This window comes from Rattus norvegicus, chromosome 3 (assembly GCF_036323735.1).
Source record: "Rattus norvegicus strain BN/NHsdMcwi chromosome 3, GRCr8, whole genome shotgun sequence".
NCBI classification, from domain to species: domain Eukaryota; kingdom Metazoa; phylum Chordata; class Mammalia; order Rodentia; family Muridae; genus Rattus; species Rattus norvegicus.
Genome location: NC_086021.1, coordinates 28,699,258 through 28,707,432, shown reverse-complemented (window position 1 = coordinate 28,707,432; position 8,175 = coordinate 28,699,258). Strand labels below are relative to the sequence as shown.

The 8,175-nt window shown below is 51.6% G+C and overlaps 1 non-coding gene across 1 annotated transcript; it reads right to left on the bottom strand.

The window, feature by feature from the left end:
* LOC120102031 (small nucleolar RNA SNORA48) lies at positions 1 to 137 on the bottom strand. The gene has a single exon (XR_005503073.1). It is a non-coding gene; the product is annotated as a small nucleolar RNA SNORA48 (small nucleolar RNA).
* Between the last annotated feature and the right edge of the window lie 8,038 nt (positions 138 to 8,175).

Genomic DNA, 8,175 nt, shown 5'->3' with positions numbered 1-8,175 from the left:
TTATGAGTCGTAGGCATAAGATGGCTTTGGCCACCAAGCCAGGTGTCAAGCTAGGTTGAGCAGAAGACTGCTCTGCCCCTGACTGATATAAGAACAGCGTCACCAACAAAGTGTCTCTCTGCCCTTCGCCAGGGGACGTAGCCTCCAATTCTATGAACCAAGCCTTCCTTGTAGAGAAGGAGTTTGACCACCATGTGACATCAGGGACAGATGTCAGAAGAGCCACCTATGTGACCATGCCTTCTGTGATCATCAGAGCCTGGCCTAGCTGGGTCAAACCTAAGACCAGCACGGCTTCTGTTCTCATCCCAGAGCTGTATCCACGGAGCACATGGCTTCCGACCTCGGTGGCTGTGTCTCCGGACGCAGAGAGCTCTTCTGTGCAGTGCAGGTGAGCGTGTTCTTCCACAGCAGGAACTAAAGCCCCAGGGCATTCTCCAACGCTAACAAAAGGTCCGATCCTCGAAGACCGGACACCAGTATAATACCACTTGGATTGCGGTTCTCACAAGTCCTTTTATAGGAATTATGGCGGGAAGGTGCCAGGATTCCTATAAAAAGAGGTAGAGTGCTGGGGATTTAGCTCAGTGGTAGAGCGCTTACCTAGGAAGCGCAAGGCCCTGGGTTCGGTCCCCAGCTCCGAAAAAAAAAAGAACCAAAAAAAAAAAAAAAAAAAGAGGTAGAGTCCACTATGATTTGATAGGGGGAAAGGGCCACTTACAAGACTGAGCCACCACCTCAGAAATATTCAACAACAACAACTTTAAAATCCACAAGGCAGGACCCCCTAGGAAGTTCATCTCCCAGCAGCAGCCTCCCATTCCAGTCATCTTTGGAATGTTTGCTTTGAAAACAAAAGTCCTTCTGTGTCTCTAAAGAAGGAGGGTCTCCCATAAGCAGATGGACTAGCTCTTGGCCATAAACAGAGCAAAGCCCAGCAGAAGACTCACCTGTGAAGCCAGAGGAAGAAATGGCAGCACACAGGCATAATGACGACAGCAACCTGGAGAAGCACAACCAATTCCTGAGAAAATATTCTGGTGTGATAGATGGAGGAGACAGAGGAGAGAAGGGTGGCCACAACACCAGGCTGTCACTGAGCCCTCCTCCCGCCAGAGCCCAAGGTGTGTGTGTAGTGGGTGTGTGCATGTCACACGTGCCTCTCAGCCTGAAACACATATTTGAAAACATCACCCTAGAGTCTGAGGTGTGTGTGTGTGTGTGTGTGTGTGTGTGTGTGTGTCACCCGTGTCTCTCAGCCTGAAACACACATTTGAAAAGCTACAGACCTTTAGCTCCAGAGAGAGGCACCGATCCCTCACACAGTCGGAGGCTCCTACACAGCTCCTGCCTTGACCCATACCCTCATCTGAGGCCACGTTATCGTGCAGAAGACAGTGTATATGGCTGGACACAGCAGATGGTACACAGACGTCATAGGAACTACACAGCCTCCAGTGTTTGTGGCATTCATTGTATCCCCTTCTCTCTCAATCTCAGTTCCATTCAACACTGTGGAGCAGTGAGGAGCAGCAGGCCAGTCTCTAAGTGAGCTCCCCCGGTTCTCTGCCCGGATGGGGCCTCAGCTGCACTTTGCTTGTCTTTCTTTTAGTGATGCCGAGACGGGATCCCAGGAACTTAGGGTCCCACATGTGCTAGGCATGTGCTAGGCGTGTGCTCCATTCTAAGCTTCCTCTTTGCCTTCATAAGGTTATAGCTTCCAGAAGACCTTACCTTCACTGACCTTAAATTTGGGTGTTTGTCGTCCTGTGACCTTCACTATTAGGTTCAAAAGGCACCCCAGACAACCCCAGGTACACAGTGAGTATCTTCTATTCTGAAGCAGAAACGCAACTTCCTCTTGGCAAGGAGAGATGAGTCCCTCTAGCTAAGACAATGATTCCTTTCTGCTGGTCAGCTCAGTAGTGTGAAGACCCCCAGTCAGACGGATTCATTGTGTACTGAGAGCCGAAAGCTATCTGACCAGACAGGAAACCAACTCTTGCGAGTTGGCGATTAAGTCGGAGGGCCTTCCCACACCCAATGGCTCTCCAACTCTTGGAATCCAGCAATGGGGAGACGGCGTTTGACTCTTGCTCTAAAACAGAGCAGCCAGGCTCTCTGGCTCTACTGCTGGGGGGCTGCCCAACACATCCTCCAGGGCAGCCTCCGGTAAGATGTGACTATCATGGCAAGAACTTGTTTGTGCAGTCTTGGGAGGCAGGAGCAGTGCTGTGCAGAGGGGCAGGGACAGTTTCACAGAGGCCCCTTTGAACACACCTGTTGGCTTGTTGCCTCAGCTCACAGGGCCCTTCACACCCTTCCTAGTCACGGAGGCCCAGTGTGGGGGCGGGGCATGTTTGTGAGACCACTATCCCCTTCAGCAACTCTCAGGCTTCCAGAGGTGAGTGCAGGGACCAGGGTGCAGCAAACATCCTGCAGGACTCCGTGGGTAGGAACTGTGCTGTACCAGAGGACAGTCTGGGGTCAGAGTACAGAGGTCAGCTTGGAGGCTGGAGGTTAATACACATGGCTTCCTGAGGAGTGGGGTTGGAAATTTCATAGTCTCAACTGGGATCCTCAGCTAGATGGAATGGGGCTTGGGCATTGCTCCCCAAATGAGGTTGGTTCCCTTCTGGGTTCTTGGCAGAAAAAGAAACCTTGTATCTAAATCCTGTATCACATATAGCTGCTTAGCTCTGCCCGGGACAACAAACCCAGCCCTTGGCTTGCCAGATGGTCAGATAAGTCTCTTTACTTTGGCCCTTCCATCACCACCTGGGCTTGCTGGGCCTGGACCAGCCTGCTGGGCCCTAGAGCTGAGCCTGCAGTTTGCTGGAAGTGAAACGGGGTCAGCTGGACTAGGACCAGGCCCTCGGGGGGGGGGGGGCTTCCCAGTACCACCTGGGCCTGCTGGGCTCCAGAGCCGAACCTGCGGCGTCCACCTGGAGGTGGACGTTAGCACTGGAAGGAGATCAGGCATGTGAAAGACCTGACCCAGCACCACAGAGCAGCCCTTCCTTAACACCCTCCCATCTGGGTCCTAAGACCTCCAGGCTATCAGTTCCTTTATTATTATTAATATTTGTTTTATTTATTTATATCCCAAGTGCTGCCCCCACTCCCAGTCACCCAGACCCTCCAGGTCTTACTGCTATCTTACTCTTTTATCTCCCAAGGGAAACTGCTCTCCCTAATGTTACCCTGGTCTTGCCCTCCTCCTTTTCTCTTAGACTCAGCCCCACAGCATGAGACTCCCCGAAGACACCGACAGGATCAAGATTTGTGCTGCTGGAATGATTCGGGAGTCCCTCTGCTCTTCATGGTCCACGGGGAAGAATAAAAAGATGTAACCACCTCCCTTCTCAGGCTTCTGTGTCTCTGAGACACCTCCGCCATGCTTAAAGTGGGTGATGTGGGGGTCTCATCTTAGCTCTTTGGCTGTTCACTTCTGGAGGGGGAGCCAGAGGAGGAAGTAGTGAGGTCCCTAACGTCAACCAATGACAGGGAGAGTCCTCCTCTCAGCCGGGCTTGGTAAGAACCCTTCATTCCTCAGTGCTAATCAGAGAGGTGACCAGCGTGGGAAACTGAAAGTTTGGAGAGAGGCTAGGGCAGAGAAGCAGAGGAGGGAGCTCAGGCTGAGGCTTGGAAGAACATGGGGGTAGGCAGGTCGGGAAGGAGGGTTGGAAGGGAGGGAGATGAACTACCTGAGCGATGAGCCACCCCTCTGGATGGGAAATGGGACCAGCAACATGAGCAGCAGCCCTCACACCTCCCTGGAAGAAAATCAAGTCCCTAGCTGAGGGTTTCTCATTGGCCCTTGAGTCTACCCTCAGCTGTCATCATCCAGGTTGGTAGGTGCCGAGTGCCAGGTCCAGGTCCTCTGGCAGACCCAGTCATTAAGGACAGTGATAATCAGCCAACGTGTTTGATCGGCTCACTAAGGGCTTGCCCGTGGTCAGAGTGCTGGTCAGGGGAGACTCCCCATGCTGCATTTCTACCCCAACCCTGCTCACTGCTGTGGTCTGGAGGCTTGAGGTTAAGACTGAGCCTGGCCCCGGGAACCCAGAGGCTCAGCTGGAGCCAAGCCTGGTGAGCAGGGAGGATGGCCTTGTGGAGGTCATAGACCTTCAGATTCTCCCAGCTGTACAACCCCAGGGCTGTCTGTCTACCCATGGTTTGTCACCACCATAACTACTACTCAAACAACTGGGCACTGTCTGCTGCCTGACAGTTGTTCCCAGTTGGGACAGACAATTGGGCTAAGAGGCTGGGCAGTAGTGTGAGAAGGAGGCTAGCCTCTTGGCTCACACAGAGTAGCAGCAGCAGCAGGGCCTAGGAGTAGGTTGCTTCCAGAGTCTGTTGGAACCTGTAGGCTCCTGTAGGCGAGTAAGATAATGGCCAGGTGGGGGCGCCAGAGATGTGCAGGCTGCCACTTGGTCTGAGATTCCAATTGGATCTCACACTAGGTCTCAGCCTCCAGAGAAGTCTGAGACTGCCATAAAGGTCTGGACCCTCCCACCTCCTGTGACAGACCCAGAAGAGGCTTCTTAGACCTGGGACCAGGGAGAAGCAGGCTGCTGTGCTAACACTACCTTGGAGGTGGGTCTAGGGTTAAAGAGTTTTCTTCTCCTCCCCACCTTTAGGGCAGTGGGCATCATGGCCATCATGGCATGGCACCCTGTGGCCATGGGATACCTTTGGCAAAAGCTGGGCAGTACAGGGAGTCCCCAGAATCCAGGGCCGGGAACTGCCAAGGGAGCCAGCTGAAATCTCCCTGGCCTCCTGGTGTAGTTAAGGATTGCAGAATGCAGAGCAAGTCATACTCACTACCCCTTGGTCTTTTCACGGGTCTTCTATACGACCAGCGTTCATGCCAAACCGTGGGACTCTGAAGGACATCAGCTTCAAGTAGCCCTGTTCTGAGCTGGGGAAGGGAGCACTGGGAAGGAAGGGAGCACTAGCTTGTTCAGGGAGATAGCGAGGATGCTATCTGTGGGAGTGACTATCTGTGGGAGCGAGAGCAGAGAGAGGTACTTGGGTGTCCACAAAGTCAGGCCTTGGGGAGGAAATCAGGCTGTCTCTGCTCTGGCTTGATGATAGCCCCTGGGTGCGGCCGCCTGGCTGGTGAGATAGGCATGAGGCTCACCCTTCTCAGGAGTAACTCAGTTACAGTGTGGACCCTCAGCATGGGCCGGGGTCAGAATTGGATGGGAGATTCACAGGCTGTTGCAAATTTGCCTACATTTTTACAGTAGAGGGAACTTTATACCTGATCTGAGTATATCACGGGCTATCGTGTCCTTCCTGTGGTTCTGGATGGACCAGAGACCCAAACATCCCCCTTTGCTTTTCTGGTGTGTTTCCCAGCGAGTAAAGAAGGCATGTGGCCCTTCAAAGACCTGTGCTTGTATGTTCACGGCAGCTCTACATGAGAGAACCCCAAACTGAAAGGAACACCCATGCCCATCAATCACCAACTGTGGAAGGCAGCACCTGGCAGCTGCAGATGCTGCAAATGGCTGCCACTGCAATTCACTGACCTCAAAGGCTATCAGGACATGTAGAGTATGGCTCCCCTTACAGACAGAGCAAACTGCTCTGTAGGGACTGACAACCGCTATGGCTTGGGGGCAGTGGGAGCGGCGGAGAGGAAGACACAAGGGAGCTTAGGGAATCTTTTAAAGACTGATGTTATGTGTACATAGGTGTTCTGCTTGCTTGTATGTCTGTGCACTGCTTAAATGCCTGGTGTCTTCAGAAGCCAGAAGAGCGTATTGGATTCCCTGGGACTGGAGATGCAGTGGACTGCGAGCTGCCATGTGGATGCTGGGAATCAAAGAGGATTCCTCTGGAAGAGCATCCAGTGCTCTCTTATCTGTTGATCCATCTCTCCAGCCCATGGTTTCTTTGTGTCTCTGTGTAGCTCTGGCTGTCCTGGAATTCACTCTGTAAACCAAGCTGGCCTTGAACTCACAAAGATCTACCTGCTTCTCTGCCAAATGCTGGGACTAAAGGCATGTGCCCCTACCCTGTGGCACTAAGGAATCTTGAAAAGCTCTTTGTTTCTATCTTTTATCTACGCATGTGGGATCGAGCGGTGTCTGCAAAGGCCCTGTTGGATCTTCTGGGTCTGTAGTTACAGGTGGTCATGAGCCTCCTGACATAGTGCTGGGAATAAAGTCGAGTCCTTGGGAAGAGCAGCAAATCCTCTTAACCACCGAGTCACCTCCACAGCCTTGGCAAGCCTAGAACTCATTGCCTAGACCAGCCTTGCCTTCAGCTCACAAAGACCCAGCTGCCTCTGCCTCCCGATGAAGGAATCTGTGTGGATTGGTAGACACTCTCACTGTCTCAGGGTTTTATTGCTGTGAAGAGACACCATGACCACAGCAACTCTTAAAAAGGACAACATTTAATTGGGACTTGTTTACAGTTCAGAGCTTCAGTCCATTATCATCAAGACAGGGAGCAGACTCTCCCACTAGCAGTCTTCAGATGAAGATGTAGAACTCTCATCTCTGCCTGCCCCATGCCTGACATTTCACTCTAAATTCTTGGGACAATTGATGCTGGTCAGCTGGAGCTAAGAAATTAGTGTGATTAAGAAGAGACCAGCATCACTGAGGTGAAATATTTTGGGAAGTGTTTTCTGAGAGCACACAGATCCTGTGTTCCAGAGATAACCAAGATTGTACCTCGTGCTGTGGCTGTACTCGGTAATGTGTAAGAGTCACCCAGGTGGTACTGGCTTTGAAGACATGAAGGGGTCATGAAGAGCAGCTGAGGCTTGGCATTGTGAGAGGCCACGGAAGGTCATTGGTACAGCCTCAGTTGCAGTTGATGGCCCAGGACTGAAGGTGTCATGCAAAGGAGTGAGGCTTGGCACCATTGAGAGCCTAGGAGAGGGTACTGGTGAAGCCTAGGTGCAGCAGAAGACCTCCGTGTATGGAGATGCCAGTGCCATGGGATGATCACCAAGAACAGCAGCAGCAGTGGAGTGGATCAGCCTGAGCTTAGAGTCCGACAGAGGGCTGAGCTGGAGAAGTGATGCCAGCCCTTTGGAGGAGCCCAGAAGATCATGTGTGAATCCCAGACATTGAAACAAGAAGCTCTAACACTGAAGCTGCCTTGGAGACCCCAAGATGTTTGAGATGCCAGAGCCGTGAGCTATCTGCTGAGGAAAGCTGCTAACAGGGAGTGGAATGAGCCCAGGAAAAGAAGTTTGTTGCAGTCAACAGAGATGCAAAAGGAGGTGGAGATCTGAAGGTTGCTTTGACATCAGACATGGAGATGCAGAGTTTGGAGTTTGCCCAGCTGGCTTCCTGTCTGGCTTTGGAATTACAGTTAAGTGATTGGATGAATCTCAGAAGAGACTTTGAACTTTGGACTTCTAGCATTGTTGAGACTACTCTAGACTATGGGGATTTTGGAAGTTTGACAAAAATGTATCTTGCATTATGCTATGTTTAGATGTGGCCCCCATAGACTCATATGTTTGGACAAGCCTATGGGGCCAGGGAGTGGAATGTGATGGTTTGTATATGCTCTTCCCAGGGAGTGGCACTATTTGGAGGTGTGGCCTTGTTGGAGTAGATGTGTCACCGTGGGAACTTTAAGACCTTACTCCTAGCTGTCTGAAATTGAATCTTCCACTAGCAGCCTTCAGATGAGGATGTAGGACTCTCAGCTCCTCCTGCACATGCCTGCCTGGATGCTGCCATGTTCCTGCCTTGATGATGATGCACTGAACCTCCGAACCTGTAAGCCAGCCCCAAGTAAATGTCCTAATAAGAAATAAAGACGGGAAGAATAGTGGCATGCAGACTGTCATAGTGCTGGAGAGGCGGCAGGAAGAGAGAGTGACACTAAGCCTGGCTTGAGCTTCTGAAACCTCAAAGCCCATCATCCCCTGTGACACACTTCCTCCAACAAGGTCACACCTACTCCAACAGGGCCCTACCCCCAATAATGCCATTTCCTGGGACTATGGGAGCCATTTTGATTCAAACCACCACATGCACTATCTCATCCTTGTGGTGATGGTTTCCAGGACACACACATGTATTATAACTTCTCAAAAATTAAAGAAGAAAAATCCTGTAAAACCCAAAGCCACAAAGATAAAGTTATGTCACAGAGACTGCCATTAAGCCAGAACAGAGGCAGTCTGAA